Source organism: Panthera uncia, chromosome D1, assembly GCF_023721935.1.
Source record: "Panthera uncia isolate 11264 chromosome D1, Puncia_PCG_1.0, whole genome shotgun sequence".
NCBI lineage: Eukaryota > Metazoa > Chordata > Mammalia > Carnivora > Felidae > Panthera > Panthera uncia.
Window position 1 is genome coordinate 15,173,962 of NC_064808.1, and position 14,174 is coordinate 15,188,135.

Genomic DNA, 14,174 nt, shown 5'->3' on the forward strand with positions numbered 1-14,174 from the left:
AGGAGGAGGAGGAGGAGGAGGAGGAGGAGGAGGAGGAGAGACAGAGAGAATCCCAAGCAGACCACCAGTGCAGAGCCCTTCTCAGGGCTAGAACCCATGAACCACGAGATCATGACCTGAGCCGAAGCTGGAGGCTTAACCAACTGAGCCACCCAGCTGCCCCTAAGTACATTTTAAATTAAGTACATCCACATTGTTGTGAAACATATCTCCAGAATTGTTTTCCCATCTTGTAAATCTGAATCTATACATTCTCTTTCCCTCTTCCCCCAGCCCCTGATAACCGTCCTTCTACTTTATGTTTCTATGAATTTTACTAGTTTAGATACCTCATGTAAGTGGAATTATACAATATTTGTCTTTTTTGTGACTGGCTTATTTCCCTTAGTGTAATGTTCTCAGAGTTCATTCACACTGTAGTGTGTAACAGGGTTTCCTTCCTTTTTAAGTCTTGTATTCCACTGTATGTATGTATTTTACATTTTGTTTATCCATTCCTTCTCCAGTGGACATCTGTGTTGCTTCTACTTCTTGGCTATTGTAAATAGTGCTGCTTTGAACATGGGTGTACAAGTCATGTTGAGACCCAACTTTTAATTCTTTTGGATATATATATATATACACACACATATATAAACACATATATATACCCATTCAGAAATGGGATTGCTGAATCATATAGTAATACGGTATTCAATTTTTAATGTTTTGAGCAACCTCTACCATTTTCCATAGCAATTGAACCATTTTACAGTCCTACCAATGGTGTGCAAAGGTTCCTATTTCTCTACATTCTTGCCAATTATTATTATTATTATTTAATATAGTAATCATCCTAATGGGTGTAAGTTTATCTCATGGTGGTTTTGATTTGTATTTTTCTGATGATTAGTGATGTTGAGCATCTTTTCATATGCTGTTGGCCATTTGTATATCATACTTGGAGAACTGACTATTCAGTTCTTTTGCCCATTTTTTTTAGGTGGGGTATTTGGGTTTTTGTTGTTGTAGGAGTTCTTTCTGTCTTCTGGATATTAACCCCTTATCAGATATATGATTCAGAGATATTTTCTTCCGTTCTGTAAGTTGCTTTTTTACTCTGTTGTGTCCTTTGATACACAAAAGTTTTTAAGTTTGATGTCCCAACTGTCTTTTTTGCTTTTGTTGCTTGTGCTTTTGGTATCACATCTAAGAAATCATTGCCCATTTCAGTGTAATGAAGCTTTTCCTCTATGTTTTTCTTCTAGAAATTTTATAGTTACAGATCTTACATTTAGGTCTTTAATCATTTCAAATTAATTTTTGTATATAGTATGAGATAAGAGTCCCAACTTTGTTCTTTTGCATGTGGATATCCATTTTTTTCACAGTGCTATTTCATAAGGAGTCTGCTTTGTCCCCATTGAGTGGTCTTGGCACCCTTCTCAAAGATCACTTGACCCTACACATGAGGGTTTATTTCTGGGTTTTCTGTTCTATTGGTCTATTTGTCTGTATACTAGTAACACACTGTTTTGATTACTGTAGCTTTGTAATGTTTTGAAATCAGGAAGTATGAGTCCTCCAGTGTTTTTCTTTTTCAAAATTATTTTGGCTATTCGGGGTCCTTTGAGATTCCATATGAATTTTAAGATGAATTTTTCTATTTCTGCAAAAAAATGCTGTTGGGGTTGATAGGAATTGTGTTGAATCTATTAGGAGTATGGACATCTTAGTAACTAAGTTTTTCAATCCATGGATGTGAGATGTCTTTCCATTTATTTGTGTTTTCTTTAATTTCAGTTTCACCTCCTGGGTTAGGTTTATTCCTAACCAAAAGCATTGTATTCTTTTTGATGCTATTTTAAGTGGGGTTGTGTTCTTAATGTCCTTTGCAGATTGTTCATTGTTAGTGTATACAAACACAATGTGTTTTTGTGTGTTGATTTTGTATCCTGCAAGTTTGCTGAATACATTTATTCTCAGATTTTCTTTTGTGGAGTCTCTACGGTTTTCTACATATAAAAGTATGTCATCTGCAAACAGATAATTTTACTTCTTCCTTTCCAATTTAGATGCCTTTTATTTCTTTTTCTTGCCTAACTCTTTTGGCTAAGACTTCCAGTACTGTATTGAATAGGAATGGCTACAATAGGTATCCTGATCTTATAGGAAAAGCTTTCAGTCTTTCACCACCGAGTATGATGTTAGCTATGGCTTTTCATAAATGGCCTTTATTATGTTGAGGTAGTCTCCTTATATTCCTTGTTTGAATGTTTTCATCATTGAGGGTGTTAAATCTTGTCAAATGCTTTTTATTGCATCAATTGAGATGATCATGTGGGTTTTGTCCTTCATTCTTGTAATGAGTTATGGTGTATTATGTTGATTGATTTTGGTATGTTGAACCATTCTTGCATTCCAGGAATAAATTCCACTTGGGCATGGCGTATAATGTTTTTAATGTGCTGTTGGACTCAGTTTGGTAGTATTTTGAGGATTTTTGCATCAGTATTTTATCAACAATATTGGTCTGTAGTTTTCTTGCAGTGTCTTTGTCTGGCTTTCATATCAGGGTAATTCTGGCCTCATAGAATGAGTTTGAAAATGTTCTCTCCTCTTCAAATTTTTGGAAGAGTTTCAGGATTGGTGTTAATTCTTCTTTAAATGTTTTATAGAATTCTCCAGTGAAGCCGTCTCTCCTGGGCTTTTAATGTATCACTTTTAAATACCCTTTGAGTGATGGTTGATAGTAGAATGTTTAACTGGGTGTGGTGCCCTGAGTAGAAGCCATAGGAAGGAAGGCCTGCTCTGAAAGTGATACTGACTTCTTGGTGCCACAAATTGTGCTAGATGTGACTAGATGACTCAGAAACTGTCCTTGCCAGTATTCTGTATATGGAGAAGGAAATATAGTTCATATTCCTGACTTCTTGAATCAGTGTTTTTATCTTTTACCACATTACTTTCTTTGCCAGGCATAAGAGACTGATGATTAAAATTGTGCTTTTTGAGTGGCTTGTGTGAATCCCTTCTTTTTGGCCTGGGGACAAAATCTATTCTACCAGGGTGAGATTGCCTGGAAAGGGAAAATGATGGTAGAATCCACATGTATGCAAACTGTGGTTTTGGATTATCTGTACAACCGATACCATCCCTTTGTAGTAATTTAACCAAGGGCCAAAGAGAATGAGGCTATGAGATTTTACCACTGAAGTAGAAGCACTTTCCAAACATTTAACATTAGCTGCAGATATCTTAGTACTGAAGAACTTGGAATTGCAAGCATGTTGTTTATCATATACAAATAGTGGTTGTGGAGCATGGTCTCAAAAGTTTAGAGGTGGGAGAGCTGTTAATACAAACTCCTTGTCTTATGCATGACAACACTGAAGCCTCCAAAGATTCAATGACCTTCCTAAAGTTTCACAGCTTTATGGTAGAAACTAATGGTAGAACAGGGATTTGGGAATATAAATTTTCTTCTTTCCAGCCCAGTACTCCTCTCATATTGGGGAAAAAAAAAAAAAAAAAAAAAGTGCCTTCTTACACTTCTACCTGAACACTATGGAATGTAACTTTTTAAATTATAAAATCCTACTAACAAGAGGCAGAGCTTTTTTTTTCTTTCATTTTTAAACTCCTGGAGTATTTAGTATATTTTAAATATAATATATTATTTATGTTATAAATTTGAAAAAGAAACACCCATCATCCTACCACCCAGTTTAAGAAATAGATCATTACCAATATCCTGTGCAGTCCTCCTGGATTGCATCCTGGGTTTAATTCCCTGCTTTTTTCACTATGCTAAGTTTTCGGCATTATCCTCCTTATACTTTTCTTTTAAATTAAAAAAAAAAATGTATACATTCCTAAGCAGTATATTGTTTGGGTTTGTGTAATCATACTGTATGCTCTCTAGTACTAGCTATGGTTTGTGAAATTCATGCAGGTTTTTGCTAATAGTTGTCTTCATTTGTTTTCACTACTGTATAATATCTTTTCTGAATATACCACAGCTTGTTTATCCATTCTCTTGTCAGTGAGTTTTTTAATTGAGATATAATTCACATACCATAAAATTTATCCTTTTAATGTGTACATACAATTCAGTGGCTTTTAAACATATTCACATGGTTGTGCAACCATCACCAGTATCTAATTCCAGCACATTTTCATCACTCCAAAAAGAGACTTCATACCCATTAGCAGCCATTCCCCATTCCCTCTTTCTCATTCTACCCACCCCAGCCCCTGGCAACCGCCATTCTACTTTCTGTCCCTGTGGATTTGCCTGATGTGTGCATTTTATACCAAAGGAATCACACAACATACGGCCATTTGTGCCTTGCTTCTTTCACTTAGCATAATGTGTTCAAGGTTAACTTATGTTAATAGCATATAATACTATTTCATTCCTTTTTATGGCTGCATGATATTCCATTGTATGGATAGGATATTCCACATTTTGTTTATCCTTTCATAAATTGGTGGATTTGGGGGTTGTTTCCACTTTGGGGCTATTATGAATAATGTTGATATTAACAGTTATGAACCAGTTTTTGTGTGGACGTAGTGCTCTCAGTTCTCTTGGGAATGGGTTGTTAATACAAATATTTTCCAAAACGGATGTAACCAGTTTCTCCATGCTAACCAACAATTACAAAAAAATTCCACACCTCCTTTTTAAAGCATTTTTTTTTGAAATAGTAGACAAGTATTTATGATAAGTTTTAAAATATTTTCTTGAAGCTTCTTTTTGTTTCCTACTCAAGAGAATTATATTTTGATAAACATGTTTAATTTGACTTGTTATGTAATAAGATTGTTGAGGAATTTTACTTAGGCTATGGATAAGCCCATCTGAATGTTGGAAAAACAGTTAAACTGACAGATATATAATATATGCTTTGGTTTGTTCTGCTTACTAGGAGTGCTATTTGTTTAGCCTTGTAGCTTGTCGATCCAGATAAAATGACCAAATTTGACTGCTTTTGGATGGGATTTGAAAGACTAATTTTCATTGATCTACCCCTTTGAAAGTATTAATAAAGTAGCATCTAAGATTCATACCAAATGATCAACGACTGGTTTCTAAATGGAAGAGGACATTACAAACCATTAAAACTAAATTGCAGAAAAAAACTGGCTTTAATTCATAGGTATAAAAATATGGAGCCATACTAGAAATTAGTACTAAGTAATGATACAGTTACACTTGAACTCTTAGACATTGCTGGTGGAGGAAGATTGCAGAGTGGTTCATATAGCCGCTTTGGAAAACATTTTGGCACTTACTTATAAAATTAAACATACATTTACCATACCACTCAACTTTCCCACTTCTAGGTTTTTGCCCAACAGAACTGAAAACTTATGTCTGTATAAAAATCTGTAGTAGTCTTTTTCACAATTGCTAAAAGCTAGACACAACCCACATGTTGGTAACTGGTAAAATTGATGAGCAACATGTGTTAGATCATACAAGGGAATATTACTCAGCAATAAAAAAGGAACAAATTGCTGATCTGTGCAACAACATGGATGATCTCAATTGTATTATGAAAAAAGCTGTACTCAAAAGACTATACACTGTATGATTTTTTTTTTTTTAATATGGCATCGTGCAGAAGGCAAAACTATAGAACAGCATACTGATCAGTGGTTGCCTAGGGGAGAGGAGTTGACTACAAAGGGGGCACTGGGAAATATTTTGGGCTAAGGGAGATGTTCTTGATTGTGCTGATACTCTGTGACTGCCAAAACTCCTAGAACTATGTACTAAAAAGAGTGAATTTTATTGTATGTAAGTTATACCTTAATAAACCTTACTTGAAAGCTCTCAGCTTGGGGAATCTCTCCTCCCTCTCTAAAACTGAGTTATTATCTCTTTCTGACAGCTGGGAACACAGAGAGTTGGGAGCAGTTGATGGTATGCATTTGCTTTTTAGTTTTAAAAGGAATGTGACAGAAAAGGTAGACAGTATTTGTTGAACATTATATTTTTTATTTCTCAAATACTTGTATATAGCACTTTATTATAGGCACTGTCGTAGGTGCTTTATAAATATGATAAACTTAACTGGTTTAATTCTCCTAATGACTGAATGAGGTAGATATTGTTATTTTTCCCATTTTACATATAGAAAACAGAAGCACAGAAAGGTAGCAGCTTGTCTAAAGCCACACAGCTAATAAATGGTTCCAACCAGGATTTGAACTAGCATTCTATCTCCAGAGTCCATACTCTTAGTCACTAACTTGGCTTCTTTCTTTCATTAAATATGATCTAATGAAAATTTCCAGTTAATGCTTAAAACTTCCTTTTCCTGGGGTGCCTGGCTGGCTCAGTCAGAAAAGTATGCAACTCTTGATCTCAGAGTCATGAGTTCGAGCCCCATGTTGGGTGTAGAGATACTTAAATAAATAACACTTTAAAAACAAACAACCCTTTTCCATTGATGGTTATGCACACATTAGTTTTCTTTTCTATGTTAATGTGTTACAGAGAAAAAAACGGTACAGTGAAAAAAGAGATATACTTTTTTATTTTAGAGAGAGAGAGTATGGGGGCAGGGGAGAGGGGAGCAGAGAGAGAATCTTAAAGCAAGCTCCACGTTCATCATGGAGCCAGAGGTTGGGCTCAATCCCTAAACCCTGGGATGAAAAAAGATATTTTAAAAGTACAAGAAATCCCACCTTCCTTTTGTTTTTTTTAAATTATGCTTGTGGATTGAAGTTTTTTTTAAGTTTATTTATTTTGAGAGAGAGAGAGCACATGCACAAGTTGGGAGGTACAGAGAGACAGAGAATCCCAAGCAGGCTCCACACAGTCAGCACGAGCCCCACACAGGGCTCAAACTCACACAGTGAGACATGACCTGAGCCGAAGTCGGTCGCTTAGCCGACTGAGCCACCCAGGCGCCCCCCCCTCCCGCACTCGACCTTCCTAATACATGAATTGTTATCATTTTCCTATGTTCTATATATAATTTTTACCAAATCATTTCCTAAACAGTTTCACATTCCCATGTTATGGAGAAGACTACTAACTGGTAGTTGAATTGTAAAGGTTTTACATGTCCAGTTTACTCTCTTCATGGTATAGTAAAGAAAAAAGCAGTAACCAAAATAAGATGGCCTATATTTAGACTATATTTGGTAAAATATCTAAGAATTATTCAGGAATATTTATATAAAATGTGTATTTGAGACAAGAGATATAAATCTGTATAATAATAATAATAATAATAATAATCATCATCTTGAGCTCTCATGTCTGAGATCGAGCTGTACACTCAGTGGATTTCTTTTCTCTCTAAATTTTTAATTCACTAACACGCATAGCACTGGGTGTTAGCCATTTGTGTGTGTGCATGCACACCTGTATTCACTGTGCTATGCTTATTGACGGTTGTCTGGACTCCTGTATCAAAGAAAGCGTTGGTCATAATTTTTGTGATAAATATTTATTGAATATTCATTTTGTATCACACTGGGAGAAAAGGGTGATTAAGATACATTCTAGCCCTTGCCCTTGAGGTGCTCACAATCTAATGGGGAGGCTGATCTGCAAACCATTACCCTCAGAATAGTGTGATATGCTTCCTGGGGATAGAATGAATGGTCTTAATTACCTAATTCAAAAGTATCATTCACAGTTAAATGCACTTTAAAGTGAGATTTTCTTGGCAGTTGAAAATCAGACTATTCTAATCTGAATCCATTTCTCTTACTGGCAGCCTGATCCTAGAATTCTCTAAGACCTTCAGAGACCTTCAGAATAGAAGTAACCTGTCTGTTCCCTAGTAAGCAGAGCAGTCTTGCCTGTCCTTGGGAATCTACATTTTCACTTGAACCCATGTTTGAAATGGAGGATGTTATTAGGGCACTTAAAAAATGGTCTTTTGCCTCACTAAATTGATTCCCATACTTGTCTGGTGGTGGTTTAAGGCTTTAATAAGGTGTGTTTATTCAGCTAATATAGGCTTAATATATTCCTGACAGTACGAGACACAAAATGCAGTCGAACCTTGTAAACTGAGATTGAGGAAAAATTCCTCCTATGAAAAGAAAGTTAAAAGCCACTGATAACCTATGGAGGGCTCAGAGACCATTACTTAACTCCAGAGATATTAATCCAGTTTCTACTACAGTTTTCTCAAGAACTCTTCATATTAAATTGCATGGCTGCACATCACAATTGTATTTGTGTGCAAGATTTCTTCATCTACGTGGACATGTGATGAATTCTTGGTCAGTTTTTGAATTCTTGTGCCAGTTCTTGGCACATTTTGCTCACAAGAAGGAGAATGTTTTCCATTTCTCCTCCTATTGCCTTCCTACCCATCTTCTATCATTGTCTGGGATTTCCCCTGTGGTAGAGAAAGGGTGAGATGGTGAAGCAGTGCAGGCTGCCCAAATTCCTTTCTGGTTCTTTCAGTTGCCATTTGAAGAACACTAACTGCTCAAATTAATGGAATAAGCATCTTACATAATGGGGGCTATATATTTACCCAGATACTTTGGCTATTGCCTGCAGCAATTTTTTTTTTCCATCCCTAGAGGAGGGATTAGGATTGTGATAATAAGAACTGGTCACCTCCTTTGTTTCGGGAACGTTGCCTGTGTTGCCAACAATAAAAAGAGGCCCACCCAACCGGGGAGGAGTCTTTCTAGTTGGTCCTTCTTTTGCCTCATGCCTTGAAAACCCTGTGGGCTAGAAGCAGCACCCTGAGTCCTGCAGACCTCTGGACTAAGATGCGGCTCCTTTAAGCCTTCAGTGGGTGTTGGGAGGGGCACCGAGGTGGGGCGGGCACTCTGACAGAGAGCTCTGGGCCCCGCCCCTGGAGGAGGCGTTTCTCAGCAGCCCTCCGCACCAATGCCGCCACGGCCCGCCGGGTATTCCTGCTGATTCTGCTCGGACCATAGGGCCCCCAGACCTCTCCCTGCCCAGGGAGCGTAAGTGTCAAACTGCGGGCGGGGGTCAAGCATCCCGTGCCCGTGCCGGAAGTCCTGGTGGACAGTGCAGGGGACTTTCCTGGCCTATCAGAGGCTTAGGTGGCGAAAGAGCGTAAACAATGCCGGCTGCAGTGAGCTAAAGCCTGGGGCATCTGCTCTACTTCTGGGTGGTGACAGCGGCCCTAGGGTGCTTGTTTGGATATGCAGTGGTTGAGCTGTGTCCACGACCCGGCTTTGCCCCAGCCTGGTTCCTCTTGCGGTGAGGAGAGGTTTGCTTTTACTCGAGTGTAACCCCATTGAGCTGGATGGGTGGAGCTGGATCTAGTGTCCTGGGCCTTGGGTCCTTCGCCAGGGATTTGGAGACCTGGGTAGTTTAGGGATGAGTAAGCATTAGATTTTCAGGTACCTTGGTAGAGTTGAGCAGTAACTCTCCAAGTTGACCTAATTCACAGCCAGGTTTTAGCTTTCCAACTCCCCAGAGGCCTGTGTGGCTGTGGGTCCCTCTTTTGGAGACATTGACAGTGATCATCTGCTCCAGAGAGTTCAGTTAATCTTCTGTCCTGCTGATATGAATAGCAGGATGTGTAAGAGATCGCTCAGAGACAGCTCTTTATCCTTCCCCTTCAGAAGGAATTTATGAGAGGCCACCATCCCAGGACTAGGACAGCAAGCACACCCAAGTTTCCTGAGATAACTGCTAGTGAAGCAGTTCAGATTTCTGGAGAATACTCCAGCAAGAGGGTAACACTTGTCCTTGTTAGTGGGAATTACCTGAGGGCAGTGAGGTTTTTAAATTTAGGGGGAAGGGTTTGTCTTTTTGTTACTGGTACTTAGAGGTGAGCTTTTGTCTGGGTTGGCCAAGTAATAAAAATCTTAACTTTTCTATGACAGTTACATAATTGTTATGCTTCTTTAATCCATTTGTCCTTTCTATATAAGGTTTGAGTAAAGCTCTCTGGGCTTGCCTGTGTATTGTTTTATCCCTATTTCCCTGTTTTATAGTTCTTTTCTTTTCTTTCTTTTTTTGTTTGTTTTTTGTTTTTTTGTTTGAGTCTATTATCATACTTCATTGGTCATTCAAAGGAGTTGCTTTTGGAGTGGACATTTTCTTCAAATTTCCCTCACACTTATTCTATGCTTCTGCAGTAGCATTTCCTTAACCAGAAGTGAGAGTCCAGGAATGGTAATCAGATCCAGATCTCGTGTATTGTGATAGCGAAGAGCTTTTGTAGGTCAAGAGCTTGGGAATTAGCCATAAAATGGTTTCACTGCCATGGCTTCTTCCCAAGTAGAAAGCTGAAACAGCCTGTTTAGTAGCTTTATGATCATTCTTATAGACTGTCAAGTTAGAGAAACTTAAAAGGATACTCCAGTTGGACCCATGAATGGTATGGCCAAGTTGGTGGACTGAGAGAAAGGAGATCTAGGTTGTAGGCCCAGCTCTAACATTACTCATGACTTGATCTCTTGGTGCCTTACTTTTAGCTGATTGATGAATGAGAAAATGCAGATTGCTTGAGTCTATATGTTATAATAATATATACTTAATAGGTAATTTGTTAATTGAATACTAAACCAAAAAATCGGTTCAAGATTTATTCTAAGTTCTACCTTTAATATGACCTTGGAAACATATCTTTATCTCTAGTCTAAAAATAAACAATTACATCTAAACCTTTTCAGCAGCAGTGTGGATTATGTGGTATTTGAGCTGTTTGGAAGATGTTTTAGATACAGTAATATGTAAGATTATAATATTTCCGTGGAATAGACTTATTTTAGTTGGCCTCCTTGCCTTTGCTTCTGTTTCATGCTAGTTGTAAAGGCTCCTGAGAGCTCTGAATAATTGAAAGTTATGAACGTTTGTAGTATGACTAGATTGAATGAGCCATAGCAAGCATCATATATAGTTCAAATTAATTTTATTAATGCTTCTCTTTGTTGGCAGTTTTATTTACTCTTAAAGCATCAAACCTTGTTATGCAATGACAACTCGGTTTCCTATGTCTGTGTTTATAAAATCCAGAATCCTCTGTTTAATCCTGGTCCCACATTTTCAATCACTTGAAGATCATATTTCTCAAGTCTAAAACTAAACTCATCATATTCCTCACCTCTTTTCCATTCCCCAAAAATAAACAATCCAGAACTCCCGACATTTTTATGTCATTGACACTACTGTTCTCCCAGTCACCTAGACTGGATCCTCCTACTAGACTCTAACTGCTCCCACATCCTTATTTGCTAAGGCTTATGGATTCTCCTTCTTTAATGTAACTCCCTTCAGTCTCCCCTGCCCATCCTTTCCATCCCTAAGACCCCTAATTCTGGCTCCTATTTATCTTTGTCCTGGAGTACTGTGATAATTTTCTAGCAAGATTCTATTTTCTCTTCCTTCCAATCCATTCTACATAGATTTATCTTTCTGAAGTAGATAGGATTATGTCATTGCCCTGCTGCAGTCATCAGCATCTGCTTCTTAGCTTAATATTCAAGATTCTACATGACCTGACCCTAGTCTACCTCTCTGGTCTTAGACTATGGTAAATGGAGCCATTCATTGTTCTTTGAACATGTTCTGTACTTTCCTGTCTCTAAGACTTTCCCTTTCTTATTTTCTCAGCCTAGAATATCTCCTCTTCTACTTCTATTTGTCTGTTTTTTTGGAAATCCCACCTTTCATTAATCACTGAGTGCAGATACCATCCTTTCTGTGAGATTTTCGCTGACCATACCTCACTTACTGGTGGTTAATCCTGTCTTAGGGAGGCCTGGGTGGCTCAGTCGGTTGAGCATCCAACTTTGGCTCAGGTTATGATCTCACAGTCAATTCGAGCCCTGGGTCAGGCTCTGTGCTGACAGCTCAGAGCCTGGAGTCTGCTTCGGATTCTGTCTCCCTCTCTCTCTGCCCCTCCCTGGCTCATGCTCTGTTCTCTCCCTCAAAAATGAATAAACGTTAAAAAAAAAATTTTTTTTAATCCTGTCTTAGAACTCCCATAATCCTTATTTATCCCTTGCTTAAAGCAGTTTCCACACATAATATATTTTGTATTATGATTATTTGTTTAAACTTCTTACTTGTACTCCTGTGAACTTAGGCACTCATAGGAAAATTCAGTGAATGTGAATGCTTTAGGTAAAATTGGAATAGACTAATTCCTTATTATTAGAAAGGACTCTTAACCTCTGCAGCCAACATATGCACATGTAAAATGATCAGTAGCTTTAACATATCATTTTTTTAAAGTTTATGTATTTATTTGGAGAGAGGGAGCAAGCGAGAGAGAGCAAGAGCGTGAGTAGGAGAGGGGCAGAGAGAATCCCAAGCAGATTCCACACTATCAGCGTGGAGCCCGATGTGGGGCTTGAACTCACGATTCATGAGATCATGACCTGAGCTGAAACCAAGAGTCAGACACTTAACCGACTGAGCCACCCAGGCACCCCAACAAATCATTCTTATCTCCTAAGGGCTTCTGTTAGTAAACTTTGTTAGTTTCTTTTTTTTTTTTAAACAGTTTTAATGAAATATAATTTGCATATCACTCACCCATTTTGAAGTGTACAGTTTGGTGGCTTTTAGTATATTTCTAGATTTGTGCAGTCATCGCCACAGTTTTAGAACATTTTCATTGCCCCAAAAAGAAATCCCACACTCTTGGGGCGCCTGGGTGGCTCAGTCGGTTGAGCCACCGACTTCGGCTCAGGTCATGATCTCAGAGTTTGTGAGTTTGAGCCCCGCGTCGGGCTCTGTGCTGACAGCTCAGAGCCTGAAGCCTGCTTCTGATTCTGTGTCTCCCTCTCTCTCTGTCCCTCCCCTGCTCATGCTCTATCTCTGTCTCAGAAGGAAAGAAAGAAAGAAAGAAAGAAAGAAAGAAAGAAAGAAAGAAAGAAAGAAAAGAAATCCCACACTCTTTAGCCATTACCCTTTTGATAGCCCCAAACACCTCACTCGTAGGCAACCACTGATCCACTTTTTACTTCTGTAGACTTGCCTATTCTGGACATTTCATGTAAATGGAATCATACAATATGTGGTTCTTTGAAACTGACTTTTTTTAGTATAATGTTTGCAAGGTGATAAAATACATATACCATAAAATTTACCATCTTAACCATTTTTAAGTATGCAGTTCACTGGTATCAGATACCATGTCAGATTATGTTGTACAACCATCACCACCATCCATTTCCATAATTTTTTTCACTTGGAAAACTGAAACTTTACACCCATTGAACATACCCCAATCCATCTGTTCACTGGCAAAAACCCTTCTGCTTTCTGTCTCTCTGATTTTGACTGTCTCATTTAAGTGGAATGATCTTTGTGGCTAGTTTATTTCACTTTAGCATAATGGCCTCAGGGGTCATCCAGATTATAGCATACGTCAGAATTATTTCTTTTTTAAGGCTAAATAATATTCCATTGTATGTGCAAACCACATTTTGCTTGTCCACTCACCCACTGATGAGCACTTGAGTTGCTTCCACATTTTAGCTATTGTGCATAATGCTGCTATGAAATGAACATGGGTGTACAAATATGTCTTTGAGACCCTGCTTTCAATTCTTTTGGGCATATATACCCAGAAGTAGAATTGCTGGAACATATGGTAATTCTGTTTTTAATTTTTTGAAAAAGTGCCATAGTGTTTTCCACAGCAGCTATACCAAATTACATTCTTTTTTTTTTTTTTTAAATGTTTATTTATTTTTGAGAGAGAGAGACAGAATGTGAGCTGGGGAGGGTCAGGGAGAGTGGGAGACACAGAATCTGAAGCAGTTTCCAGGCTCTGAGCTGTCAGCACAGAGCCTGATATGGGGCTCGAACTCTCGAACTGTGAGATCATGACCTGAGCCGAAGTCGGACACCCAACCGACTGAGCCACCCAGGTGCCCCCCCCCCATTTTATATTCTTAACAACAGTGTACAAAGGTTTCAGTTGCTCCACATCCTTGCCAACAATTGTCTTTTTGTTTTGTTTTGTTTTGATAGTAGCCATCCTAATAGATGTGAGGTGGAATCTTAAAATTTTGATTTACATTTCCCTAATGATTAGTAATGTTAAGCATCTTCTCATGTGCCTATTAGCCATTTGTAGATCTTCTTTGGAGAAGTGTCTAGTCAAGTCCTTTGCCCATTCAAAAATTTTTTTTAAGTTTATTAATTTCTTTTGATAGAGAGCATGTACGTGCGTGTGTGCAAGCAAGCAGGGGAGGGGCAGAGAGAG

The 14,174-nt window shown here is 38.2% G+C and overlaps 1 protein-coding gene across 2 annotated transcripts in view; it reads left to right on the forward strand.

The window, feature by feature from the left end:
* CKAP5 (cytoskeleton associated protein 5) overlaps positions 1-14,174 on the forward strand; it is a 112,446-nt gene that overhangs the window by 16,131 nt on the left and 82,141 nt on the right. Inside the window, exon 1 of one of the 2 annotated variants that reach the window (XM_049617282.1) lies at positions 8,640-9,202. The exons of the other annotated variant lie outside the window; for it this stretch is intronic. The gene's annotated coding sequence lies outside the window, so the exon portion shown is untranslated. Of the gene's footprint in view, positions 1-8,639; positions 9,203-14,174 lie in introns of those variants that run through there. 2 annotated transcript variants of the gene reach the window in all.